This window comes from Eutrigla gurnardus (assembly GCF_963514095.1).
Source record: "Eutrigla gurnardus genome assembly, contig: SCAFFOLD_113, whole genome shotgun sequence".
In the NCBI taxonomy this organism is placed as follows: Eukaryota; Metazoa; Chordata; class Actinopteri; order Perciformes; family Triglidae; genus Eutrigla; species Eutrigla gurnardus.
In genome coordinates, this window is record NW_028155385.1 from 21,959 (window position 1) to 38,924 (window position 16,966).

Consider the following 16,966-nt stretch of genomic DNA (forward strand, 5'->3'; position numbering starts at 1 on the left):
CTTCCCTGCGTGAACAGCTATTACAGCCTTTTCACCACATTAAACTTGTAAAAGCATTGTTTTGCACTTATTTGATGTTTAGACGCCATTTTGTGTTCAAAGACACTGGAATCACATTGAAACGAAAGAAGATCCACTGTTATGACTTAAATGTGTTGATCTCGGTGGGACATTGAAGAATGCAGTTTATTTGACAACTGACACAGCAATAGTGGTTAAAATGTGTGTTACCTGCAAATAACAGCTTAAAAGCCTCTTCCCTGCGTGAACAGCTATTACAGCCTTTTCACCACATTAAACTTGTAAAACCATTGTTTTGCACTTATTTCATGTTTAGACGCCATTTTGTGTTCAAAGACACTGGAATCACATTGAAACGAAAGCAGATCCACTCCAGAGTGCTGTTTTGACTTAAATGTGTTGATCTCGGTGGGACATTGAAGAATGCAGCTTATTTGACAACTGACACAGCAATAGTGGTTAAAACGTGTGTTACCTGCAAATAACAGCTTAAAAGCCTCTTCCCTGCGTGAAACAGCTATTACAGCCTTTTCACCACATTAAACTTGTAAAAGCATTGTTTTGCACTTATTTGATGTTTAGATGCCATTTTGTGTTCAAAGACACTGGAATCACATTGAAACGAAAGAAGATCCACTGTTATGACTTAAATGTGTTGATCTCGGTGGGACATTGAAGAATGCAGCTTATTTGACAACTGACACAGCAATAGTGGTTAAAACGTGTGTTACCTGCAAATAACAGCTTAAAAGCCTCTTCCCTGCGTGAACAGCTATTACAGCCTTTTCACCACATTAAACTTGTAAAAGCATTGTTTTGCACTTATTTGATGTTTAGACGCCATTTTGTGTTCAAAGACACTGGAATCACATTGAAACGAAAGCAGATCCACTCCAGAGTGCTGTTATGACTTAAATGTGTTGATCTCGGTGGGACATTGAAGAATGCAGCTTATTTGACAACTGACACAGCAATAGTGGTTAAAACGTGTGTTACCTGCAAATAACAGCTGAAAAGCCTCTTCCCTGCGTGAAACAGCTATTACAGCCTTTTCACCACATTAAACTTGTAAAAGCATTGTTTTGCACTTATTTGATGTTTAGACGCCATTTTGTGTTCAAAGACACTGGAATCACATTGAAACGAAAGAAGATCCACTGTTATGACTTAAATGTGTTGATCTCGGTGGGACATTGAAGAATGCAGTTTATTTGACAACTGACACAGCAATAGTGGTTAAAATGTGTGTTACCTGCAAATAACAGCTTAAAAGCCTCTTCCCTGCGTGAACAGCTATTACAGCCTTTTCACCACATTAAACTTGTAAAACCATTGTTTTGCACTTATTTCATGTTTAGACGCCATTTTGTGTTCAAAGACACTGGAATCACATTGAAACGAAAGCAGATCCACTCCAGAGTGCTGTTTTGACTTAAATGTGTTGATCTCGGTGGGACATTGAAGAATGCAGCTTATTTGACAACTGACACAGCAATAGTGGTTAAAACGTGTGTTACCTGCAAATAACAGCTTAAAAGCCTCTTCCCTGCGTGAAACAGCTATTACAGCCTTTTCACCACATTAAACTTGTAAAAGCATTGTTTTGCACTTATTTGATGTTTAGACGCCATTTTGTGTTCAAAGACACTGGAATCACATTGAAACGAAAGCAGATCGACTCCAGAGTGCTTTTATGACTTAAATGTGTTGATCTCGGTGGGACATTGAAGAATGCAGCTTATTTGACAACTGACACTGCAATAGTGGTTAAAACGTGTGTTACCTGCAAATAACAGCTTAAAAGCCTCTTCCCTGCGTGAAACAGCTATTACAGCCTTTTCACCACATTAAACTTGTAAAAGCATTGTTTTGCACTTATTTGATGTTTAGACGCCATTTTGTGTTCAAAGACACTGGAATCACATTGAAACGAAAGCAGATCCACTCCAGAGTGCTGTTATGACTTAAATGTGTTGATCTTGGTGGGACATTGAAGAATGCAGCTTATTTCACAACTGACACAGCAATAGTGGTTAAAACGTGTGTTACCTGCAAATAACAGCTTAAAAGCCTCTTCCCTGCGTGAAACAGCTATTACAGCCTTTTCACCACATTAAACTTGTAAAAGCATTGTTTTGCACTTATTTGATGTTTAGACGCCATTTTGTGTTCAAAGACACTGGAATCACATTGAAACGAAAGAAGATCCACTGTTATGACTTAAATGTGTTGATCTCGGTGGGACATTGAAGAATGCAGTTTATTTGACAACTGACACAGCAATAGTGGTTAAAATGTGTGTTACCTGCAAATAACAGCTTAAAAGCCTCTTCCCTGCGTGAACAGCTATTACAGCCTTTTCACCACATTAAACTTGTAAAACCATTGTTTTGCACTTATTTCATGTTTAGACGCCATTTTGTGTTCAAAGACACTGGAATCACATTGAAACGAAAGCAGATCCACTCCAGAGTGCTGTTTTGACTTAAATGTGTTGATCTCGGTGGGACATTGAAGAATGCAGCTTATTTGACAACTGACACAGCAATAGTGGTTAAAACGTGTGTTACCTGCAAATAACAGCTTAAAAGCCTCTTCCCTGCGTGAAACAGCTATTACAGCCTTTTCACCACATTAAACTTGTAAAAGCATTGTTTTGCACTTATTTGATGTTTAGACGCCATTTTGTGTTCAAAGACACTGGAATCACATTGAAACGAAAGCAGATCCACTCCAGAGTGCTTTTATGACTTAAATGTGTTGATCTCGGTGGGACATTGAAGAATGCAGCTTATTTGACAACTGACACTGCAATAGTGGTTAAAACGTGTGTTACCTGCAAATAACAGCTTAAAAGCCTCTTCCCTGCGTGAAACAGCTATTACAGCCTTTTCACCACATTAAACTTGTAAAAGCATTGTTTTGCACTTATTTGATGTTTAGACGCCATTTTGTGTTCAAAGACACTGGAATCACATTGAAACGAAAGAAGATCCACTGTTATGACTTAAATGTGTTGATCTCGGTGGGACATTGAAGAATGCAGTTTATTTGACAACTGACACAGCAATAGTGGTTAAAATGTGTGTTACCTGCAAATAACAGCTTAAAAGCCTCTTCCCTGCGTGAACAGCTATTACAGCCTTTTCACCACATTAAACTTGTAAAACCATTGTTTTGCACTTATTTCATGTTTAGACGCCATTTTGTGTTCAAAGACACTGGAATCACATTGAAACGAAAGCAGATCCACTCCAGAGTGCTGTTTTGACTTAAATGTGTTGATCTCGGTGGGACATTGAAGAATGCAGCTTATTTGACAACTGACACAGCAATAGTGGTTAAAACGTGTGTTACCTGCAAATAACAGCTTAAAAGCCTCTTCCCTGCGTGAAACAGCTATTACAGCCTTTTCACCACATTAAACTTGTAAAAGCATTGTTTTGCACTTATTTGATGTTTAGACGCCATTTTGTGTTCAAAGACACTGGAATCACATTGAAACGAAAGCAGATCCACTCCAGAGTGCTTTTATGACTTAAATGTGTTGATCTCGGTGGGACATTGAAGAATGCAGCTTATTTGACAACTGACACTGCAATAGTGGTTAAAACGTGTGTTACCTGCAAATAACAGCTTAAAAGCCTCTTCCCTGCGTGAAACAGCTATTACAGCCTTTTCACCACATTAAACTTGTAAAAGCATTGTTTTGCACTTATTTGATGTTTAGACGCCATTTTGTGTTCAAAGACACTGGAATCACATTGAAACGAAAGCAGATCCACTCCAGAGTGCTGTTATGACTTAAATGTGTTGATCTTGGTGGGACATTGAAGAATGCAGCTTATTTCACAACTGACACAGCAATAGTGGTTAAAACGTGTGTTACCTGCAAATAACAGCTTAAAAGCCTCTTCCCTGCGTGAAACAGCTATTACAGCCTTTTCACCACATTAAACTTGTAAAAGCATTGTTTTGCACTTATTTGATGTTTAGACGCCATTTTGTGTTCAAAGACACTGGAATCACATTGAAACGAAAGAAGATCCACTGTTATGACTTAAATGTGTTGATCTCGGTGGGACATTGAAGAATGCAGTTTATTTGACAACTGACACAGCAATAGTGGTTAAAATGTGTGTTACCTGCAAATAACAGCTTAAAAGCCTCTTCCCTGCGTGAACAGCTATTACAGCCTTTTCACCACATTAAACTTGTAAAACCATTGTTTTGCACTTATTTCATGTTTAGACGCCATTTTGTGTTCAAAGACACTGGAATCACATTGAAACGAAAGCAGATCCACTCCAGAGTGCTGTTTTGACTTAAATGTGTTGATCTCGGTGGGACATTGAAGAATGCAGCTTATTTGACAACTGACACAGCAATAGTGGTTAAAACGTGTATTACCTGCAAATAACAGCTTAAAAGCCTCTTCCCTGCGTGAAACAGCTATTACAGCCTTTTCACCACATTAAACTTGTAAAAGCATTGTTTTGCACTTATTTGATGTTTAGACGCCATTTTGTGTTCAAAGACACTGGAATCACATTGAAACGAAAGCAGATCCACTCCAGAGTGCTTTTATGACTTAAATGTGTTGATCTCGGTGGGACATTGAAGAATGCAGCTTATTTGACAACTGACACTGCAATAGTGGTTAAAACGTGTGTTACCTGCAAATAACAGCTTAAAAGCCTCTTCCCTGCGTGAAACAGCTATTACAGCCTTTTCACCACATTAAACTTGTAAAAGCATTGTTTTGCACTTATTTGATGTTTAGACGCCATTTTGTGTTCAAAGACACTGGAATCACATTGAAACGAAAGCAGATCCACTCCAGAGTGCTGTTATGACTTAAATGTGTTGATCTCGGTGGGACATTGAAGAATGCAGCTTATTTGACAACTGACACAGCAATAGTGGTTAAAACGTGTGTTACCTGCAAATAACAGCTTAAAAGCCTCTTCCCTGCGTGAAACAGCTATTACAGCCTTTTCACCACATTAAACTTGTAAAAGCATTGTTTTGCACTTATTTGATGTTTAGACGCCATTTTGTGTTCAAAGACACTGGAATCACATTGAAACGAAAGAAGATCCACTGTTATGACTTAAATGTGTTGATCTCGGTGGGACATTGAAGAATGCAGCTTATTTGACAACTGACACAGCAATAGTGGTTAAAATGTGTGTTACCTGCAAATAACAGCTTAAAAGCCTCTTCCCTGCGTGAACAGCTATTACAGCCTTTTCACCACATTAAACTTGTAAAAGCATTGTTTTGCACTTATTTGATGTTTAGACGCCATTTTGTGTTCAAAGACACTGGAATCACATTGAAACGAAAGCAGATCCACTCCAGAGTGCTGTTATGACTTAAATGTGTTGATCTTGGTGGGACATTGAAGAATGCAGCTTATTTGACAACTGACACAGCAATAGTGGTTAAAACGTGTGTTACCTGCAAATAACAGCTTAAAAGCCTCTTCCCTGCGTGAACAGCTATTACAGCCTTTTCCCCACATTAAACTTGTAAAAGCATTGTTTTGCACTCATTTGATGTTTAGACACCATTTTGTGTTCAAAGACACTGGAATCACATTGAAACGAAAGCAGATCCACTCCAGAGTGCTGTTATGACTTAAATGTGTTGATCTCGGTGGGACATTGAAGAATGCAGCTTATTTGACAACTGACACAGCAATAGTGGTTAAAACGTGTGTTACCTGCAAATAACAGCTTAAAAGCCTCTTCCCTGCGTGAAACAGCTATTACAGCCTTTTCACCACATTAAACTTGTAAAAGCATTGTTTTGCACTTATTTGATGTTTAGACGCCATTTTGTGTTCAAAGACACTGGAATCACATTGAAACGAAAGCAGATCCACTCCAGAGTGCTGTTATGACTTAAATGTGTTGATCTCGGTGGGACATTGAAGAATGCAGCTTATTTGACAACTGACACTGCAATAGTGGTTAAAACGTGTGTTACCTGCAAATAACAGCTTAAAAGCCTCTTCCCTGCGTGAAACAGCTATTACAGCCTTTTCACCACACTGTAACAAATTGCTGTAATATCTACAGTAAAATTTTACAGTATCTTCTTGTTTTGTCATTTTACAATTTTTAACTGTATACCGCAATGCATTATGGGTCAAAACTAATTACAGTAACCTGCTGCATAACTCCGCAGTTACATATTGTAAACTTTACAGCAAGTGTATTCTGGCATGTAGATTATGTGTATTACAGCTAAATACGGTTGATATTCGGATTTTGGCGGTTAGAACCTCGGAGAGGAGAGGAGCAATGGCGGAACCTGTGTAGTCACCAGAGCAAAGCTAAGAAGTCAGCGGATTGGTGAGTAATATTTGTTTCAGTGACGGTAATTTCCCATAACTTTAGCTAAAACAGATTTAGTATTTAGCACGAGGACAGTCTGCATCGTCTTCACATCCCATTTTTTTCTCCGATAAACAGGCTAACACAAGCCAGTGAAGGTAACATTACAGCTAACGTTGATGTCGGCAGAGAAAGTTGTATTCAGTTAACTTTAAAATTAGTGGTGTAACAGTTTTGGACCGAAAACCTGGGTTAAACACCGCTCCGCTCCCCTCCCCTCCGCTCCGCTCCGCTCCGCTCCCCTCCCCTCCCCTCCCCTCCGCTCCTCTCCTACAGCACATGTCGCATATGAACAAGACTACCGGTATTTATTTATTTCAGGTAAATTTGGCTTTGCTGGAGTGCTTCGTGAACTGTGGTTCTGTGTTTTGAGAGCTGTGCATCCTTCGGACAGTCACCCAGCCGAACTGTCGTCTCGGCTGCTGCCTCTGACTGCTACTGCTGCTGCAGCTGCAGGACAGGTCGTCTGCTAACATAGACAGTCCCGTAAGTTCAAAATAGTAATCCATTGTTGAAATTCGTGTTGAAATCCGCAGAGTAAAAGCTAATTAGCGAACTAAAGGAGGTGCCATGAGGTTAACATTACATTGTGATATGTTCTACTTTTTTACTTTTACTTGAGTAAAGGAATATAATTTGTAACGTTACTGCAGGTTTTATCAGAGTCTTCTTTACACAAGTATCTGTACTTCGACGTAAGTAGAAAGTGAGAGTACTTTTGCCACCTCTGGACACTGAGCCAGAGGAGCTATCACTAGCAGCTAAGCTAACTAGCAGCTAAGCTAAATAACTAGCGTTAAATTTCATTTAGACAATGTAGACAAATGTTTATTTTTTGTATGAACAGAAGTTCTTGCGAAGTGGTAAGAAAAGTCTAATAGTAATGTGCATGTTCTTTATTGCAGTGCAACAATTTGTAAATAAAATCCAGACATTTTTTTCTGGAAATATTCAAAACATTTCTTTAGCTTTGAAAAACAAGGTTAGAACCAAACCATGAGACGAACTGTAGATTAGGTTAACCGTTACACCCCTAATTATAATTGAAATTATCCAACCTTATTGGTAAGAATGGTTGGTAATAATCTACCATGTCTTGTGTTTTGCAACTTGTGCATCATATTGTTACAGAGCTGAAGGAATCCACACACAGTGAGCACCACCACTGAAGCCCACAGTGACCAAACACCATTGAAGGGGATTTTGAGGTAAAAACATTTTGTACAATTTACAGTTTAAACTGTGACAAAGTAACATAAAAATGCCCAATGCATAAGGTTTCTTTTCTTTGGATGCAAGTTACAATGTGTTTAATGTATTGCCACATAACGTTTGTCCCCCTGGGTTTGTTACAGCCAGTAATGTTAATCTCATTTAGAAAATAAATAAAAACACTAAATTGACCTTTGTCTACCAGCCACTCATTTGTTTTACCAGACACTTTATCCTGGCAGTGTACTCTAACTTCATGTGAAAAATGGTGACACTAGATCTACAATATCAAAGCAATATGCTAACTCATTTCACAGGGTAAATATTTTAACTCTTTGAGAAAATAGTGACATTCTCTGTCAGACACACTCACACACACACACACACACACACACACACACACACACACACACACACAGACACACACACACACACACAGTGCAAAATGAACTTTTTTGTCCACCTGTAAATGGCTAGTGAATGCTCAGATTTTACCAACGCTGACATAGTGTACACTCTGCCATAGTTTTTCTTGCTCCATTATCACCTGCTTTAATGGACAATTAAGTTGTGAATCATGAACTTCATGAGTCAATGCATGTGTGAATGACTGTGAGGCTAATTCAGGATGACTTGTGTTTTGCAACTTGTGCATCTTTTAGCTACAGGTAGAGGGATGCCAAGGGAAGCCACATGCAGTGAGTGCCACCACTGAAGACCTGAAGTAAAACACAGAGGTGAAGGGGATTTTCAGGTGAAAATATTTTTTCATTTGACTATGCAGTCTGTTGCAGTGATCCAAAGTTTATTTGGGATTCAGTTTGTATCCAAGTTACTTCAAGTAAACTAAATTTGCCTTGCTACACACACTTAACACTATACTATTATCGCCGCCAAGAAATCATGCATTCGGTTGTGCGTGTGTGTCTGTCATCTCACAAACTAGGCTCATCTAGAATTTCAGGCTAGAATTTTATGTGCACACTCATAGCTGTATGTCAAAAAAACCTTCTGTGGTTAAATTTTGTTCCAAAGCCTTTAGAACATGTTAAAATAATTGAAATGAATGTAAAAAAAAAATTGCTACTTCCCCAGTATTGCACGAGCTACCTGCAAAGTGTAGAGAGCTAAACTACCACCTGGAAGAGATCTGAATTCCACTGTGTGCACATTTGTTGTTGTTTAAATCACATTTTCTCTTCTCCCTTTCATTTTGCTCTACGTAGGCGAGAAATGTATCACTGCAAGCAGTGTGCCCATGAGAGTAAAACTATAACAGGTTTTGCTAATCATATGAAACTCCACAGTAATGCAGCAAACTGCCCTTTTACCTGTGGTGTACCTAATTGTACTCGTGCATTCAGTAAATTTGTAGCTTTCAAGTCTCATTTGTACAGAGATCATAAAGGGTACAAGTCTGACAAAAGTACTACAGATGAGCCTACTGGTACAACGCTGATTTGTCAGATTGAATTTTGTCAGGGTATATTTACAAATGTGAAGGAGTTGCTTAATCATCTGAAAGGCCATATAACAGAGGGCAGAACAATAACATGTCCCTTCAGGGCTTGTGAGAAAACATTCGGTGTAAAATCGACATTTGCATCTCACATTTCGAGAACACACAAAAAAAGGTTGGCAGGAGAAATACGTGAGGTAGTGTTTCCACACCCAGCCCAAGAAACACAATTTGAAACCCCTTCCCAACTTGTGAATCCGCCCTCTACCTCTCTCTCCGAGTATGATGGACATACAGACACAGAACTGGATGATATTGTGGATGAAGACCTCTTTTTAAAAAACTTGTCTCTGTTTTACTTGAGGCTTCAGGCTAAATTAGTTTTACCAGCCTCAGTAATTCAGACTATTATTGAGGAAGTCCAGGACATCCATGATGCTGCTCAGTTGCATATCTTTTCCAAACTCAAAGAGAAATTGTCTCTGCTTGGGGTTCCTGAGACGGATATCACAAATGTAATTGAAGAGCTCACAAAACATGACATATTAAAAAAAGGCAACAACATTTTGCGTACAGATCAGCGTCGCAAGTCAGTATTCAAAAACCAGTTCAACTATGTTGCACCTCTGCCTTTGTATTTAGGTGTAAGTGACTCAGGGAAAGAATGCTTTGCACAGTATGTGCCAATAAAAGAAACTATTACTTCTCTCTTTGAATCTGAGGCTTTCAGAAAACAGTATGAAAAGTCCCATTCACGCCTCTCGTCCCGTGATGTGTTGGAAGATGTATGGGATGGACAGAATATGACTGATAATGTCTTGCTTAAAACGGAAACCTCATCTTTAGCCTTGATTCTCTATCAAGATTCTTTTGAGGTAGTCAATCCGTTAGGATCAGCCCGAAAAAAACACAAGGTATTGGCAGTTTATCTGACGCTTGGTGATGTTTTGCCCCACAACAGATCAAACATCGATCACATGCAGCTTGTTCTTCTCTGCAGAGAACAAGACTTTAAGTCGTTCGGACAGGAAATGGTCTTCAGTCCGCTGATAAAAGATCTGAAGCAGCTGGAGGACAGTGGCATTGTTTTGAGTAATGGCAAAGTCATCAAAGGTTTTGTATGTGCGATAGCTGGCGATAATCTTGGCTCTCACAGTATTGGTGGCTTTGTGGAAAACTTCAGCAAGAGTTCCCATTTCTGTAGGTTTTGTGATATAGACAGAGTAACATTTAAGTTGAGTCCACTGTCCACTGGGTCAAAGAGAACAAAACAATCATATCAGCAGCATGTACATGAACTAAGAGTAGGCAACACAGATTTGGTGTGTGGCATAAAATTTGACTCCTTGTTCAACCAGCTTCGTTACTTTCATGTTTGCCAGCCTGGTCTTCCGCCATGTCTTGGACATGACCTTTTTGAGGGCGTTGTATCTGTTGACCTGGCGTTGTGTATCAACCACTTGGCAAACCAGGAAAAACAGTTCTCCTTTGTGGATTTGAACAGAAGAATAAGTCGGTTTGCATATCTTGGAAAGGAAGCGGATGACAAACCTCCTGAGTTCAGCCCCGGTAGTGAGAAGTTGAGAGGTCATGCTGTACAGAACTGGTGTCTGTTGAGAGTACTGCCTCTGTTAATTGGGGACAGGATCAAAAATCCTTCTGAAAATGGTGTCTGGAAGTTGATTTTGCTCTTGAGAGAGATAGTTGCTTATGTATGTGCACCAGCAATTACCGCAGATCAGATTGCCTACTTGAATGTTCTTATTGAGGAATACATTCAGTCCAGAGTGGAGCTGTTTCCACACCATCCTCTTAAACCTAAGCACCACTATCTCTGTCACTATCCTGAGCTTATTCTTCAGTTTGGACCTCTCATCCGTCTTTGGACGTTGAGATTTGAGAGTAAGCATACTTTTTTTAAACAGTGTGCCAGGAAACTACACAACTTTAAAAACCTGTGTGCTACTCTTGCAGAGCGACACCAGCTCCTCCAAGCATACTTAGGTGCAGGAAGTTTTTTCCCTCCTGTCATCCAAGTTGAAAAAGGAACTGAATTCTATGTTGACGACTATAGTGAGAGAATCAAGGTAGCAACTGCACCATTTAACTTCACACATGACTCTACTGTAGCCACCTGTGCTGTCAATGTCAAAGGGACAAAGTACAAAAAAGGGATGCATGTTGTTTTAGGACAAGATGATGAGGGCCTTCACATGGGTGCGATCATATTGATTTTGATCCATCGTGGCGACTGTGTGTACTTTGTTGTGGGAAGGCAGCAAGCTGTGGATTTTCCTGATTTGGGTGTTCACAGTTTAACAGAGGTTGTCCAGGAGTCGGGCTACATGTGTGTGAAGCAAGAAGACCTGCTTGATTATTATCCTTTAATGGGGTACAATCTGAATGGTACATCAGTAATAATTATCCATCACTCTCTCCCAGATGTATACTAACATGGCAACGCCAGAGGAGGACATAAAACAAGCTGTGTTGTCAGTATTACCCAGTTTACTAGAAGATAAACTACAGTCCCTCCTGAACAAGTTGGAAAGCATTGGTGTGGAATCCCTAAGTGACCTGCAGTTTATTAAAGAGGAGGATCTTAGTGCTAACATCACACCTATCCAGTGTCGGAGGCTTATCAGTGCATGGCAAACCGAAGGTATTTCACAGATATTGCTTATAAAAACAATGCACAGCAACAAAAAAAAGTTTATTAAAAGTTTGCATTTTGTTTGTAGATATTAACTAATGCTATCACTTTTTTTCCCTTGTAGTGACACTGACTGCCATCGAACCCTCTGACTTAATCTTAAGTACCGTCACACAGGATCCTTCATCTTCTCAATCCTGCTCTAGCTCTCCAAGTCCGTCGAGCTATGATAGCTCCGGAATGAGAGTGAATTTAAGTGCCTGGCCTGAAAACTTCAGTGTTCCTTGGAACAGAATGCCTACTGGTATCGGAAATGCCCTTGCGCAGGAGACACGTCCCTCTGCTAAAGACCGCAGGGAAATGGTACGAATAATTGTTGATGAAATAAGGCTGAGTGAACTAAATCCATCGAAGTCTCAGTGCTTGACAGTGGCCAGGAAGATTGTAAAGCAGCATCCCAAAAGCTTTGCAGATGTTATGAAAGATGGCACTGTAATTGGCAGCGGCTTTGGATCCCTTGTGACTCAGTTAAAAACGCGGGTAGAACATGTTAATCGTGGAAGCATTCTCTCTAGACGAAGGAAGTCAAAATCACCTGCAGATATAACTAGAGGACCAGCTGACCAATATGGCTGCGTAAGATGGCAGCCTGACTGTCCAGCGGACGAAACTGAAGAAAGTCTCAAAGATAAACAGAGACAAATGAAAGACCTCTACGGCACTGAGGGGCCATCTGGTGCAGAGAGAGGACATTTGACTCACTTAATGAAAGCAACCTACTACTTACAAAGAAAAACTATCAATGCCAGCCCACCCCCTTCGATCACTGAGCTGAAGAATGACTGGCCATATCTTTTCACGCCAAAAGAGCTTTACAGCCATTTCCAACTGCTTACTGACATTGACATACTGCATAAAATGGAGCAGGCCAAAGAAGACAAAGGGAAGCTGATTCTCAAGTATTTTGAGCAGAAGCCAGCAGGGCCTAATGCAGACGAGAGGGAGCGCATCCTGGTCAAGTACAACAACGAAGACAAGTGTGGTCCATTCCCATGTGTGATCCTCCTGCTTATGGCACACTTCAAAGAGAACCCTGACGGACTCCTTTTGCAGACAGATGTAAGTGCAAAATTGTAGTTTGCAGAGATAGCAGAAGTACACATGTTCTTTACTCAAGTGGAATGACCTCTCAATTATAACACTAAACAGTCACCCTATGAAAGACATTTCTGCAGCCCTTTTCTCACATCCTACCCTTTCTGTTAATTTTAGAGGTATGCTAATAAGTTGTATTGTATTGTTATGATGATATACTCAACAGTGAGACTCAAATTGTCTGTCAATTTTTGTTTGTTTTGTTTTTAGGTGTTTGGAACCGCAGCTGACGCCGAAAGAACACTGCTGCTTCCTGACTCCCCAAGGCTAATAGTCTTAGGTATGCTATACAGTATTTTTAATGCCTACACACTGGTGACAGCATTGACTGGATGCCATATCTCCAGAACTAGGGGAGGGAATTTCTTCAGATTTGGCACAAATGTCCATTTGGAAAAATGGATGAACTTATTAGATTTTGGAGGTCAGAGGTCAGGTCTACTGTGACCTATGTGATGTTTTTTGGCCAAGACTCCATACATTTAATATGACAAATGTCTAATAGTATAAAATGAAGTGACATTACCATTCCAAAAGGTTCAAGCTGTAACGGCTCAGAATGCAGGGAACCCAAATGCATGACCACAGGTTGAGTTCAAAGTCCAAAAGGCTTTATTCGGTGTCAAATAACAGGCAGGGGTCAAAACCAGGCAGGCAGAACGATCAGCAGACAAATCCAAGAGGGGCAGGCAGAATCTCAAAAACTGGGAAACAGGCAGGCGGGCAGGCAGGAAACCATACAGGCAGAACAAACGCTGGAAAGCTAGGAACAAACACTCTAGACGATCTGGCAGAGGACAAGTGAAGATGAACCAGTATATGAAGGGGGCTGATGAGGATTGAGACCAGGTGTGGAGATGGGCGGGGAAACACAGGTGAGGGGAATGAACTGATGAGTGGCTGACGAGGATGGCAGGATCTGTAATGACAGGAGAATTTAGAGATCTGGTAGACATACACATAAACACACTGATCAACCCATGACAAAAGGTCCGCTTTACTGTGATGTCATCATTTTCTGCAGAAACGCTTCTCTGTCTGTTGTTCAACACCATAACTCAGGGACAGAAGGGCAGGTTGTGCCCATATTTCACATTTGGTCAGAAACTAAATTGGTCACTCTAATCTTGGATGCCCACCTTGAAGCTGTGCTGATAGTATAGATCTTTCTGTGCTGCTGAGTGGATGATGTGTGTGTGAAATATCCACGTTTTAGCAGAAACATCCATATCTGAAACATTGCCTGCTGTCATGGAGACCACTTAGTGTTCTATCAGTCAGCTTTACTGGCCAATCATATCAACACATAAAAGGAATTTAAATGTTGTAAAGTATTGCAAAGACAAAGACCATATCTAGGACACATTAATGTAACAGTTTATTGTGGATATGCTTATGTGGAAAGCAACAAGATAAAAACATTAACATATAAACCATATGTTTGTTTATGTTTAGGTGATGTGCTCACATCAGAGGAGTGGATGCTGAGCATCGAGGGGCAGGTGGTCTTGCTTCCACACCCCAACTTTTTGGCAGGACTGGCAGCGCTGTTTTCGTGCTATTACAACTTCAATCTGGTGTACCAGGAGCAAGCTGCATGCACCCTGGAATTCATCCAAAGGTAACTAGATGCTTGTAGTACTTGTTAAGTTTGCTATCATGACTACTGGACAAGACATTATTTTGACTTGCCAGCACTAACAGACAGTGGACTCCTCTTAAACCAGGGACATGCTCAGTGGTGTAGTATACATCAGTTTATGGCTTATACTGTACCCTCCTCTTTTTATATCAGGTAACAGGTTACCACCCATCAGCCAAAAAGCCTTTAAAATCATATCTTCTTTCTTCTAAGTGATCTACCCAGTGGTATACCCACCAACACAGACACCACAACACCACTGGACATGCTGTGTTATAATAGAGTGTATATGGCACTTGTTTCATGGTATGAAACAAATGTTCAACATGTCTAAGTCCAGTTTTGTCCATTTCTGATCTAAATCTTTTAACCATGTATTTCTTTCAGTTACTGGTAATTACTGTTGCATATTGAAATAACTAGAGCTTTTTTTAATCCATCAAATGTAATACAAACCAAATCCCTGTCTCCACCCAGTCACAATAATGTTAAGTTATTAAGTTATTAACGTACAGTCTTGTGGCAAGAAATACAAACTACCCTTTTAACCGTTATGACCCTACATAATGTGGTCATTGCATTGCAGAGCTATTTTCTATTTTAGCTTGCCTAAGTGCCTGTGTAACAGTTGTCTGCGTTGTGTTGTTGATTTGCAAGAAGGACCGACACTCTCGTAGCTTCAGGACCGAACTTTTATTGCCTGGACACTGGACAATGATACGGAAATGACTGGTCAGCTCACGGTCAAGCACAGCACTCGTTCGGCACAGCTTCATGGAGGAAAATTAGCAAGTTAGCTTAGCCTCAAGCTAAGGTCGCTAGTTATAAACATTAAACAAAATAAACCCTCTGTAACACATTTAGTTACATGTAAAACTGTCGCCAGCTTCCTGAACATAATATCATGATAACTGCATTATTACATTACATTGTTTACACAGTTTCAGTAGGCTATAACGCTGTGCTTCGTGTAGCAAACCTACCATGGGCTCAATCCTCGCATACTGGCACTGTGTTTACGTCACAGCCCATATTTATGTGCTGAGGAGAGCCCTGCTAACCAGTGAGCGTCCGTGATACATGAATAAAGTTGTATGTGATTGGCTGTCACTGTGTAAGTGGAATCAACAGCAAAACTCTGTTACACCTGGACTACAAAAATCAAATGATAATGAAAAATAATAAACAGCATAGTTTTTGTTGCAGATTTGCCCATGGAACGTCAAACAATGGGCTTGTATTGTATGACCTGATTGATTCTGCTGGCTTGTCACAGTTTTTCATGAAGTTTTGTTATTTTCTTATTTTAGATGTTTCCTTGGAATCAACCCCAGCAGTGGCACGAAAACAGCAAAGCTGAAGAACACCATCAATCCTCATGTCTCCTCCCTGCTGAAGCGGCTGATGGACTACGAATGGCTTTCTGCTTAGGATCCAAAAGATAAGGACTGTTCTACATTGTTTGATGATGTTCCTGTTTAAAAGCAATTTGTGGTTTTAAGAGCTGCAGAACAAACTGTCTTTGTCTGCCAAACACACTCAAGCTTGACAGCTTGTACTGATGAATAAACCTACTGCTATAACTATAGGGATTGTGGCAATGGGCCAATGTGACAAAATGTATCCCTTTCACTGTTCTTCATGTTACTGTACATGCATCTTTTGCACATCTGTTAAAAAAAAAGTTTTAATAAAAGTATTTTATAGCAGCTCTGACACTGTGTTATTTGTATCATTCACAATCTGCATAATTTGCAAAGCAGCTAATGTAAAAACCAATATTAACTGTAAAAACATTTTACAACAACATATTGTATTATTTATTTACAGGTATTTACTGGCAACTTTAGTTGCCAGGTAATTACTGTAATTTATTGGAATACAAGAAAAAGTTGTAAACTAGATTACATTGAATTGCTGTTTTCTAAAAAAAGAAAACAGTCAGTTACTGTAATTTATATACAGCAAAAATATGTAAAACAAATTACAGTAATATGTTGTAATATATTTTTACAGTAATCAACTGCGATTTTACAATAATTAACTGGCAACTTTTTTGCCAGGTATTTACTGTAAATTCTACAGTCAATTCCTTACAGTGCACATTAAACTTGTAAAAGCATTGTTTTGCACTTATTTGATGTTTAGACGCCATTTTGTGTTTAAAGACACTGGAATCACATTGAAACGAAAGAAGATCCACTGTTATGACTTAAATGTGTTGATCTCGGTGGGACATTGAAGAATGCAGCTTATTTGACAACTGACACAGCAATAGTGGTTAAAATGTGTGTTACCTGCAAATAACAGCTTAAAAGCCTCTTCCCTGCGTGAACAGCTATTACAGCCTTTTCACCACATTAAACTTGTAAAAGCATTGTTTTGCACTTATTTGATGTTTAGACGCCATTTTGTGTTCA

General features: G+C 39.7%; 1 long non-coding RNA gene across 1 annotated transcript; it reads left to right on the top strand.

Moving 5' to 3' along the window:
- The first annotated feature begins 6,771 nt into the window (after positions 1-6,771).
- LOC311010326 lies at positions 6,772-15,984 on the top strand. The gene is made up of 4 exons (XR_014596766.1): positions 6,772-6,911; positions 7,557-7,633; positions 14,360-14,525; positions 15,857-15,984. It is a non-coding gene; the product is annotated as an uncharacterized lncRNA (long non-coding RNA).
- Positions 15,985-16,966: the final 982 nt, after the last annotated feature.